The sequence below is a fragment of the Erythrolamprus reginae genome, chromosome 1 (assembly GCF_031021105.1).
Source record: "Erythrolamprus reginae isolate rEryReg1 chromosome 1, rEryReg1.hap1, whole genome shotgun sequence".
NCBI lineage: Eukaryota > Metazoa > Chordata > Lepidosauria > Squamata > Dipsadidae > Erythrolamprus > Erythrolamprus reginae.
Genome location: NC_091950.1, coordinates 5,939,742 through 5,951,975, shown reverse-complemented (window position 1 = coordinate 5,951,975; position 12,234 = coordinate 5,939,742).

The following is a 12,234-nucleotide window of genomic DNA, read 5'->3' as shown; positions in this document are numbered from 1 at the left end:
GGGTCCAGTCGACTAGACAATGTCATCTGGCTGGCCCCAGGGGAAGAGCCTTCTCTGTGGTGGCCCTGGCCCTCTGGAATCAACTCCCTCCAGAGATTAGAACTGCCCCCACCCTCCTTGTCTTTCATAAATTGTTTAAGATCCACCTGTACCACCAGGCATGGGGGAATTGAGACATCTTCCTCAGGCTTTTATATTTATGTATGGTATGCGTGTGTTGCATGGTTTTTAAATGATGGGTTTTTAAAATGTTTTTTAATATTAGATTTGTTTATATTGTAACACTTTTATTATTATTGTTGTGAGCCACCCCGAGTCTTCGGAGAGGGGCGGCATACAAATTTAATATATTATTATTATTATTATTATTATTATTATTATTATTATTATTATTATTATTATTATTATTATTATTGGAAAGTTCTTGGGAATGTAGCACAGCCTTAAAGTTCTCCATGACTGGCTATAATAAATGGTGTAGTTTTATCAAGATATTCAACCAGATTTTCTTCACTGGACTGAAAAGTTCTTTTTGGAAAAGGTAATATTGACTTCAATTGAAAAGCTGTAAATAATAATAATAATAATAATAATTATTATTATTATTATTATTATTATTATTATTATTATTATTTATTAGATTTGTATGCCGCCCCTCTCCGAAGACTCGGGGCAGCTCACAACAATTCAATTATAACCCAATTCAATGTGGTGCAGAGAGTGGGAGAGGAGGCTTTATCAAACACTTTTGACAACTGATTGCCAGCAATTCTGTTTTTGACTACAGTAAAACAAATCAACTAATTATCAGTTTGATAATGAAGTCTGAGAATTTTGGTAACGAAATAATAGAATAAACACCTCCCTCTTGCTCCTGTCTAATTTTTGTCCTCTAACACTTGCAACAAAGACCTGTTCCCAAGAACTACCAACATATTCTGGCTTTGGCATTTGTCATTCAGGAGGTCAACAAAGACCCACAGCTTCTCCCCAACATCACCCTTGGCTTCCGCATCTACGAAGAGAACCATTATACAAGCATGACTCCAGATGTCAGCCTGTCTCTGCTCTCCAGCCGGGGGAAATTGCTTCCTAACTATAAGTGTGACAGAGAGGATAACCTTCTCTCTGTCCTTGGAGGTCTCAGCTCAAGAACATCATACCAGATGGCAATCTTGTTTGTCAATTTCAAGGTTTCTCAGGTACATGGATACAAACATGATGAAAGGGGGAGTGCTATAAGTCAACGAAGCAGTGGGAGTGATGTGCCGGTGCCTGGAGGCTGTTGGGGCCTGGATGGGTGTCCACAAACTCAAACTCAACCCAGACAAGATGGAGTGGCTGTGGGTCTTGCCTCCCAAGGACAATTCCATCTGTCCATCCATTACCCTGGAGGGGAAACTACTGACCCCCTCAGACAGGGTTCACAACGTGGGCGTCCTCCTCGATCCACAGCTGACATTGGAACATCATCTTTCGGCTGTGGCGAGGAGGTCGTTTGCCCAGGTTCGCCTGGTGCACCAGTTGCGGCCCTATTTGGACAGGGAGTCATTGCTCACAGTCACTCATGCCCTCATCACCTCGAAGTTCGATTACTGCAACACTCTCTATATGGGGCTACCTCTAAAAAGTGTTCGGAAACTTCAGATCGTGCAGAACGTAGCCGCGAGAGCCATCGTGGGGCTTCCAAGATTCGCCCACGTTTCTTCAACACTCCGTGGCTTGCATTGGCTGCCGATCAGTTTCCGGTCACAATTCAAAGTGTTGGTCATGACCTTTAAAGCCCTACATGGCAATGGACCAGATTACCTCCGGAACCGCCTGCTACCGCACGAATCCCAGCGACCGATAAGGTCCCACAGTGTTGGCCTTCTTCGGGTCCCGTCGACTAAACAATGTCATTTGGCAGGCCCCAGGGGAAGAGCCTTCTCTGTGGCAGCTCCAGACCTCTGGAACCATCTCCCCCTGGAGATTAGAACTACCCCACCCTCCCTGTCTTTTGTAAACTACTCAAGACTCATTTATACCGCCAGGCATGGGGGAGTTGAGATAACTCTTTCCCCTAGGCCATTACAAGTTATGCATGGTATGTTTGTGTGTATGTTTGGTTTTATAATAGGGGTTTTTAGTTGTTTTTATTATTGGATTGTACATGTTGTGTTTATTATTGTTGTTAGCCACCCTGAGTCTGTGGAAAGGGGCGGCATACAAATCCAATAAATTATTATTAATTAATTATTATTATTATAAGCTCTACCTTGTGTGGTTACTGCCAGTAACTTGCAGAGCCAATTCTGTGACCAGAAGAAAAGAATAAAATAGAATAATTGAGCTGGAAGAGACCTTGGAGGTCTTCTAGTCCAACCCCCTTCTTAGGCAGACAAGCCTACTCTACTTCAGATAAATTGTTATCCAGTCACAACTGGAGGCAAGTTGTTCCACTAATTAATTGTTCTAACGGTCAGGAAATTTCTCCTTAGCTCTGAGTTGCTTCTCTCCTTCATTATTTTCCACCCATTGCTTCTTGTCCTGCCTTCAAGTGCTTTGGAGAATAGAATCCCCACTTCTTTGTGGCAGACTCTGAGATATTGGAACACAGCTATCATGTCTCCCCTAGTCCTTCTTTTCATAAAACTAGATATATCCAGTTCCAGCAACTATTCTTTAATATGTTTTAGCCTCCAGTCCCCTAATCTAGAGTACTGCATCTGGAGTACTGCATCCAGTTCTGGTCACCACACTTCAAAAGAGACATTGAAACTCTGGAGAAGGTGAAGAAAAGAGCAACCAAGATGATTAAGGGATTCAAAACCAAGACTTACGAAGAGAGATCGCGGGAACTGGGCATGGATAGCCTTGAGAAAAGGAGGGCCAGAGGGGACATGATAGTTGTATACAAGTATACAAGGGGTTGCCACAGAGAGGAGGGAGCCACTCTATTCTCCAGAGCACCAGAGGGCCGAACGAGGAACAACGGCTGGAAGCTGACCAAGGAAAGATTCAACCTATAAGTAAGGAAGAACTTCCTGACGGTCAGAGCGATCAACCATTGGAACAACCTGCCTGCAGAGATTGTGAACTCCCCAACTCTGGACACTTTCAAGAGGAGATTGGACTGCCATTTGGCTGGGGTGCTTTAGGATTCCTGCTCAGGCAGGGGGTTGGACTTGGTCTCTTTCAACTCAATAAATAAATAAATAAATAAATAAATGAATAAATAAATAAATAGGTAGGTAGATAGATAGATAAATAAATAAATAAATAGATAAATAGATAAATAGATAAATAGATAAATAAATAGGTAGGTAGGTAGGTAGATAGATAGATAGATAGATAGATAGATAGATAGATAGATAGATAGATAGATAAATAAATAAATAAATAAAATCTTTGTTGCTCTTCTCGGCCCCATTTCTAGAATTCAACATCTTTTTTACATCGTGGAGACCAAAACTGGATGCAATAATCCAAATGTGGACTTACCAAGAAGTTATAAAGTGGTATTAATACTTCATGTGATCTTGATTCTATCCCTCTGTTTATGCAGCCTAGAACTGTGTCAGCTTTTTTGGCAGGTATTGTACACAGCTGGTTCATATTTTAGCGATTGTCCACTAGGACTCCAAAATCCCTCTCACAGTCACCACTATTGAACAAGATATCACATATACTGTTCCTGTGCATTTTGGGGTTTTTTGCCTAAATGTAGAACCTTACTTTTTTCACCCTTGAATTTCATTTTGTTAGATAGCGCCCAATGTTTGTCTGTCAAGATCCTTCTGTATCTTAAGCCTATTTTCCAGAGGGTTGGCTATTCCTGCTAACTTGATGTCATCAACAAATTTGTTATGTTTCACATCTATCCCCTCATCCATGTCATTGATGAAGATGTTGACGAGTACTGGCCCTAAAACAGAGCCCTGGAGTACCCCACTGCATACCTCCCTCAGTGTAGATCCAGTTCCATTGAGCACTACATATTGAGTGTGGTTGGTACGCCAGTTACGCATCCATCTGTTGGTGATGCTGTCTAAACCAATTTTTCTATTTTATTAAGTAATAGGTTATGGTCTATTTTATCAAATGCCTTACTGAAGTCCAAGCAAATTATATTGACAGCATTCCTCTGCTCCAATAATTTTGTCACTTTGTCAAAGAATGCAATAACATTAGTGTAGCATGATCTGTTTTGGACAAAGCCATTTTGACTTTTGGTTATTGCTTTGTTTGATTCTAGGCATTTGCTGATTTGTCACTTGATTATCTTTTCCAGAATCTTATTTGTTTGTTTGTTTGTTTGTTTGTTTGTTTGTTTGTTCGTTCGTTCGTTCGTTTGTTCGTTCATTCATTCATTCATTCATTCATTCATTCATTTATTTATTTATTTATTTGTTTGTTCATTTATTTATCTATTTATCTATTTATCTATTTATCTATTTATCTATTTATCTATTTATCTATTTATCTATTTATCTATTTATCTATTTATCTATTTATCTATTTATCTATTTATCTATTTATCTATTTATCTATTTATCTATTTATCTATTTATCTATTTATTTAATTTGTATGCCGCCCCTCTCCATAGACTCGGGGCGGCTCACAGCAGTGATAGAAACAATGTACAATACAAATCTAATAATACGAAGTTAAAAACCCATAATTTAAAAAACATGCACACAATACACCATACATAAATTATACAGGCCTGGGGAAGATATTTCAATTCCCCCATGCCTGACGGCAGAGGTGGGTTTTGAGAAGTTTATGAAAGGCAAGGAGGGTGGGGGCAATTCTGATCTCTGTGGGGAGTTGGTTCCAGAGGGCCGGGGCCACCACAGAGAAGGCTCTTCCCCTGGGTCCCGCCAAATGACATTGTTTAGTCGATGGGACCCGGAGAAGTCCAACTCTGTGGGACCTAACCGGTCGCTGGGAATCTTACCTGGTATTGAGGTCAGACTGATCAGTCTTAGTTTCCTGGATCTTTTTCTCCCCCTTTTTGGAGATGGTTTTTTTCCCCCAGTCCTCTGACAGTTCCCCGGTGCTTCAGGATCCTTGAAGGACATACTTCATGGTTCCGAGATCCCAGTTCCTTCAGAACCTTGGAGTGCAGTCCATTTGGTATTGGTGATTTGAACGGATCTAGGGTAGATAGGTATTCACCATCTATTTTCTTTGCTATTTTAACTTGTGTTCCTAATCTGATTATTTGTGCTGCTGTTTTTGATAGATTGGACTGTGTTTTCCTTGTAAAGACAGATACAAAAAAACAAGTTAAGTAATTCTGATTTCTCTTGTTGTTTGTTACTTTCTTGCCACTTTCTTGCAGGAATGGACCAATTGTTTCCATGACTTTTGTTTGTTGTGAGCCTTAGCTTTCCTCACTTTATTTTTGCAGGCTAGGGATATTTACTGATATTATGCCTTAGTTATTTGCCCCTCTTTCTACATTTTATACTTGTCCTTTTTATCTTTATATTTGTCAGAGAGTTCTTTATGCAGTTATGCTGGTTTATTTTGAGTGCTGTTATTTTTCTTCCTCATTGGTATTGTGCTAGTCTGGGCTTTTATAATAATACATAAAAATAAAAAAATAAAACATACAAAAAGCGATTGCAGAAAATGAGCTTGGCCAGTCAGGTGAAGAGAAGGACCAGGGGTGACACGATAGCAGGTTTCCTCTGTGATGCCACAGAGAAGAGGGGGTCAGGCTGTTTTCCAAGGCACCAAAAAGCCGAACAAGGAATAACGGATTGAAGCTGACCAAGGAAAGATTCAGCCTGGAAATGAGGAAACACTTTCTGATGGTGAGAACATTCAACCAGTGGAACAGCTAGCCAGCAGAAGTTGTGAGAGCCCCAACATTTGCAACCTTCAAGGGGAGATTGGGAGATTTGAGACAGACAGCAGTCCAATCTCCCCTTGAAGGTCGCAAGTGTTGTGACCTGGTATAGGAACTCTTGCTTGAGTGGCGGGTTGGATTAGATGACCTGCCAGGTCCCTTCCAATTCAAACAAACAAACAAACAAACAAACAAACAAACAAACAAATCAATTAAACCAATAAACCAGTAAACCAGTAAATACATAAATCAATAAATAAACAAATACACAAATACATAAATATCTCACTTTTTAATATTTATTTATCTATTTTATTTATTTATTAGATTTGTATGCCGCCCCTCTCCGTAGACTCGGGGTGGCTAACAACAATAATAAAAAACAGCATATAACAAATCTAATATTTTAAATTTTTAAAAACCCTTATTAAAAACCAAACATACGCACAAACATACCATGCATAAATTGTATAGGCCTAGGGGGAAGGAATATCTCATTTCCCCCATGACTGACTACAGAGGTGGCTTTTAAGGAGCTTACGGAATGCGAGGAGGGTGGGGGCAATTCTGATCCCTTGAGGGAGCTGGTTCCAGAGGGCCGGGACCGCCACAGAGAAGGCTCTTCCCCTGGGCCCCGCCAAACGACATTGTTTAGTTGACGGGACCCGGAGAAGGCCCCACTCCGTGGGACCTACCTGGTCGCTGGGATTCGTGCGGCAAGCTTTCTTTCCCAAGCTTCTTAAGATTTTTTTCCCCTTGAAGATTCTCATCCATGGAATTTATGGAAATGTCGTCCTCCCCTTTAATATTGACTCAAATGCACAGGCAATTCTGTGGCCAAGAGAAAACATCTCATGAAGATTTAAGATTGTGGGGAAGGGGATCTAGATTGTATACCCAGCTAGTCTAGATGGTTTGAGGTTGGTATCAAATATTACAAGTACCATTTTCTTTGGTCAACGTTTTATTTTTACTCCATCTCTACCCTCCCTTCAGCTAGGATATCGTTTCTCTGACCCTGTCTTGAGGGATAAGAGCCAGTTCCCCACCTTCTACCAGATCGACCCCCAGTATCACCTGCAGAATGCAGCCATTGTTCGGCTCTTTCTATATTTCCAATGGAACTGGATTGGCATTGTTGTTCAGAAATCAGAGACAAGTGACCATTTCATCCAGATTTTTGAAGCCACCCTTGCCCAGAATTATATCTGCATACAATTTGTGAAGGAGATCTTACCCCAAATCTTAATATTCAATGAATTGAGCAGCAGACAAATAGATGTGCTTTGGACAATTTTGCATAGTGATGCTCAGGTGGTGATTATCTCTGGGGTTTCAAGTGCTCTTCAAAGCCTTTTAATATCCCTCTCCTTTTATGAAGAAGAGTACCATATTAATTCTGGGAAGGTCTGGATCCTGACCACCCAATGGGAATTTGCAGCTATTGGCTATCAATATGAGTGGGGGAAACTAAAATCCTTCCATGGTGCTTTGTCTTTCACAATCCACACAAATCCAGTGCCAGGATTCAAAGATTACCTCTGGGCTCTGAATCCACATGAACCTCATGGAGATGTTTTTTTGCCCAGCTGGTGGGAAATTGTATTTGACTGTCAGGTTTTGAAGGCAGGTCTGGCCTCACTTGGTGGCCGAAGAGTTTGCACAGGAAAAGAGAACCTGGACACCCTCCCAGTCTCTGTCTTCGATGGAAAGATGACTGGTTTTAGCTACAGTGTCTACAACGCTGCCTATTCTGTGGCACATGCATTACATGCTGCGTATATGTTGGAATCAAAATGGGCATTGAAGAGGGACAGAAAGAGCATACACCTTCACCTCTCTGTGAGTCCCTGGCAGGTAACTCTTCAGATCTTCCCTTCTGGTCAGGAAAACAGCTTTACACCATGTTAAGATTCATTAACATTTCTCTGTGATCTCCATTGCCTTGTTTTTCCCCTAATATTTTCCTCTTTTATTTAAATCTACAAATATTGGAATTTCTATTCTAACAAAAAAAGGGGGGGGAGAGACTTGAGATTTCTGTTGAAATATCTCTATCTATCTATCTATCTATCTATCTATCTATCTATCTATCTATCTGTCTATCATCCATCCATCCGTCCGTCCCTCCATCCATCCGTCCCTCCATCCATCCATCCATCTATCATCCATCCATCCATCCAACCATCCATCCATCCATCCATCCATCCATCCTCTGGTTAATCGATCTATCATGAAATTTCTCCTTAGTTCTAGGTTACTTCTCTCCTTAATTATTTTCTATACATTGTTCCTTGTCTGGCCTTCAGATAGTTTGGAAAATAGATTGACCCTCTCCCCCTCTGTGACAGCCCCTCAGTTATTGGAAGACTGCTATCATATCTCCCCTGGTCCTTCTCTTCTTTAGACTAGCCATGCCCAGTTCCTGCAACCATTCTTTATATGTTTTAGCCTCCAATCTCTGATTCATCTTGTTGCTCTTCTTTGCACTCTTTCTAGAGTCTCCACAACTTTTCTTCTGTTATAAATTTTTGAATTCTCTTGAGGTTCATGTGTATCTTCCATGTTTGGACTTTGTGTAATGATAGCCCATCAATATTTAAATCAAGTAAGACCTTGTTCCATTTTAAAGTCATTGTCAGGGTTCCAAATAGCTTCCAAATATAAATCAGAGTCTGCAGCACAGCAGTCTTCAAAGTTCCAATTTATTAACAGAGCCATGTTGGCACATCTGCGAGAAACCTGAATTCAAAACTATGGCGGTTTCTCAACCCAGTTTAATTTATTAACAGAGCCATGTTGGCATATCTGCAAGAAACCCAAACCCAAAATTATGAGCAGGGGTGGGCAGCAAGCAGGATGGGCTGGAACGCAGTTCCACTGGTGGAAATGAAGATGAGTGCACAGCTCCAGCTGATTGGTGGCTGTCACTTCCTGGATTACTGGTCTCAGCTCAGATCTCCTTTTTCCCCTGCTGTTGCTTCTGCGTCTGCGCTCCTTGCTTTTTTCCTCTTTCCTCCTTCCTGGCCTCGGACGAGCTTCCCTCTCTCCTTCCCAGTTCCCCTCCAGCCTCACGTGGCCACCTCCTGCCTGAGGTGCAAGCATCAGACATTTATGCTTCTGGCAGCACCCGTTCGCCTAGCTACCCAGCCTGAGGCATGGGGGCGGGGTGACGACCCAGGAAGGAGAGCGTGGGAAACACAAAGCAAATTGTCACCCCAGCGAGCGCCACTGGTAAGGTTGTAAGTCGATATTTCTGCTACATTTGTGGTGAGTACAAGTTTTAAATTCAAAGACAAGACTGGACTGGACTTTTTAAGAAAGCATCTGATGTGAAATAGTGAATGTAAATAAGCAAGCAAATAAATAAATAAATAAATAAATAAGGAAGAGACTGTATTTTGAGTGTAAGATTAGTGATCTGATAAGGGTCAGGGGTTTGGATGAATAGCAATAAAATTATTTCTGTATCTATAAAGGGAATCAATGCCTCTTGCCAAAAACTGGAGCGCCATGCAATCTTGGTGCATCTCATTCATTACTCTATTAATGAAACAATTCATTAATGGTTTAACCAAAAACACTTAGAACCAGAGTTTGATTCATTTATATTTCCAAGCACCTAGTTTTCCTTAGCAATAATTTGCAGTTTCAACCTTCAAGGTGATTATCCAGCAGCTCCAGAAATAGAACTTTGCCTTGATCTATACCTTAGTTGTAACTTTGATATAAAGTCTCTTCACTTTCATTGACTTCATTTGTTTGCTTTTATTTATTTATTTTGCAATTCCAGCTGCACACCTTCTTGAGAAACGTCCTTTTCAATAACAACGCTGGGGATGAAATCTCCTTTTCAGAAACTGGGATGAAATATGCAGGATTTGATATCCTCAACTGGGTTGTCTTTGCAAACATGACGATACTTCAACAGAAAGTTGGATGGGTCAATCCGGAGGCTCCTTCAGCTAAAGGTTTCAGCATCAACCCCAATGTCATTGTGTGGGCCAGCCAGGTGGGAACTACATGTTGTTCAGGAAAGCTGAGGGGAAGGACCAGGTTGTTGTGATGAAAATTATATTCAGGGAAGGAAGAGGAGGGACTGCTTTAATGCAGACCCTAAAGCCATGTCTACACAGAGGCATATTTTACTGGTTCAGACTGGTTCAGGAGAACTGGTAGTGATGACTTTCATGGAAGGGAGCATGCACAGAAGAGATGCATGTGTCAGGTCCAAAGTCATTATGTGAAGTCCAAGGTGGGCCTTACACAGCTTGGGAGTGAGATATATATATATATATATATATATATATATATATATATATATATATATATATATATATATATGCCACCACACATTACTTTCTCCAGATGCCATAGTAACAAACACAGGAAGGAATCAGGAATCCTGCATAGAATTGGCCCTCATGACTGCACTTGTGGGTGTGGGGATAATAATAATAATAATAATAATAATAATAATAATAATAATAATAATAATAATAATAATTTATTAGATTTGTATGTCGCCCCTCTCCGAAGACTCGGGTATGTGAGATGGGGTTTTGACCCCGATGTAATCTAAGGGACTCAGAGTTGGAATGATTCCAGTCGAATCCAGACATGGCCGTTAATAAATCCTACCTGTGAGAAGCACAGGTGTGGAAATGTTTTATTTCTCAGAATGCTGGTTCGGGAGAACTGGTAGTGATGACTTTCATGGAAGGGTGCATGTGCAGAAGAGATGAAAATTATATTCAGGGAAGGAAGAGGAGGGGTTTTAATGCAGACCCTAAAACCATGTCTACACAGAGGTGTATTTTGCTGGTTCAGACCGGTTCGAGAGAACTGGTAGTGATGACTTTCATGGAAGGGTGCATGTGCGGAAGAGATGAAAATTATATTCAGGGAAGGAACAGGAGGGGCTGCTTTAATGCAGACCCTAAAGCCATGTCTACACAGAGGCATATTTTGCTGGTTCAGACCAGTTCGGGAGAACTGGTAGTGATGACTTTCATGGAAGGGAGCATGCACGGAAGAGATGCATGTGCCTAAATTGGATATGAAGGAGGCTGTGCACTTGTGTGGATATGTGACCCTGTAAAGAAGGTAAGTGAATACCACCTGTTTCTAACATCTCCCACTCAATGCTAAATCTCACTGTCATTTCAGACAAAACCTTTCTCTCGTTGTGTGAAGAGCTGCCTTCCAGGGCAAGCCAGGAAAGTTGTAGAGGGGAAGTGTTCTTGTTGCTATGGATGTTCTTCTTGCCCAGAAGGGACCATTTCTAATGAAACAGGCAAGTTGCTCAAGGAGACCCTCAAGCAGGAATGAGAAGCCATGCCTGGGGAGGAGTGAGATAGAATAAGCAGTGGTAAATCAGTTGAGCCAATCGACATGAAAGTCATTCAGAACTTTTAAGAGTGGGTCCATTGAATGATCTTTCATAAACTCCTTAAAACCCACCTCTGTCATCAGGCATGGGGGAACTGAGACATCTCCCCTTGCCTATGTAGCTTTATGTATGGTATGTTTGTGTGTATGTTTTTTAAATAATGGGGCTTTTAGACTTTTAATATTAGATTTGTTATTTTAGACTTTTAATATTAGATTTGTTACGGTATATTGTTTTTATCACTGCTGTGAGTAGTCCCGAGTCTGCAAAGAGGGGCGGCATACAAATCTAATAAATCAAATCAAATCAAATCTTTCTTTAAATTGTTAGAAGCAGTGTCAGGCCTGGAACATATTTGGCTGTGGATCTTCAGGCCTGCCACACTTAGTGCTACGGAAAACTGGAAGGGGGGTTGTGTGAGTAGAGAACTATAGTCAAAATAACATTCCTTTCTTGGAGAGTCAAGGTCACTCTGTCCTGCACTGCAGTGGTGTTCCTGGGAGGTCTCTCCGGAGGAAGTTCATTCCACAGGGCTGGGGCCACCACAGAGAAGGCTCTTCCCATAAATCTCCAGTTGGGATGGTGCATTGATTAGACTCTGTGGTTGGCATATGGGTGCTGGACTTGGACTTTTGAGTGGGGAAAACCTGGAAGCTTTTATATTTGGTTTGTCCCAGATGTGCCAATATGACATCTCTAATAAAATGGAGCTTTGAGGAAACTTAAGCATCAGAGTTTTCTTTCATTGGGGGTGTTACCTGGAACAAATGACAACAGTTTAATTGTTATATAAGTTTTTATATGTTTTAATATTTTATTGAACATTGCTCAGAATCCCTCGCTATGGGGAATGGGAAATTCAAAATGTGATAAATATAACAAAGTAATTAATTCCCCATGAGAAGTTAATAGGTGCTATCAAATCTGAGGTTGCTTCCTTGAGATGCTTCTATGTGTGTATAGCAGAAGTAAAGAGAGGGAACCTTGTATCTACTTCAC